The following is a 348-nucleotide window of genomic DNA, read 5'->3' on the forward strand; positions in this document are numbered from 1 at the left end:
GGGGGGTCATTAACCACCGCGCTAATTGCGGGGCAGGGCAGCCCCACCGGTCCCGAGGGAATTCCCGAGCCAGGCTCAGCCCAGCGCCGGGGAGAAGGACCAAAGCCATGAGGTTTTGATGGATTTTATAGGGCAGGGAGCGTTCCTGGCTCCGGGAAACCTGCAGCTGGAGATTAGTTCTTAAGAGACACACACACACAATCCATGCAGGAAAACCACTCTGCTGGTCCCAGAGTGACACGAAGCACATGGGAAACACCTTTTGGTGTCAGCATTTCAAACAGTGGGGTTTTCTGCTGGAGCAATAGGTGCAGAGGATGCCCCAGGGTCCCTCTGAACCACACAGAG

General features: G+C 56.6%; 1 protein-coding gene across 1 annotated transcript in view; it reads left to right on the forward strand.

The window, feature by feature from the left end:
- DAO (D-amino-acid oxidase) overlaps positions 1-348 on the forward strand; it is a 6,473-nt gene that overhangs the window by 5,805 nt on the left and 320 nt on the right. The window lies entirely within an intron of this gene.

This window comes from Chaetura pelagica, unplaced genomic scaffold (genome assembly GCF_000747805.2).
Source record: "Chaetura pelagica isolate M959 unplaced genomic scaffold, ChaPel_1.0 scaffold294, whole genome shotgun sequence".
NCBI lineage: Eukaryota > Metazoa > Chordata > Aves > Apodiformes > Apodidae > Chaetura > Chaetura pelagica.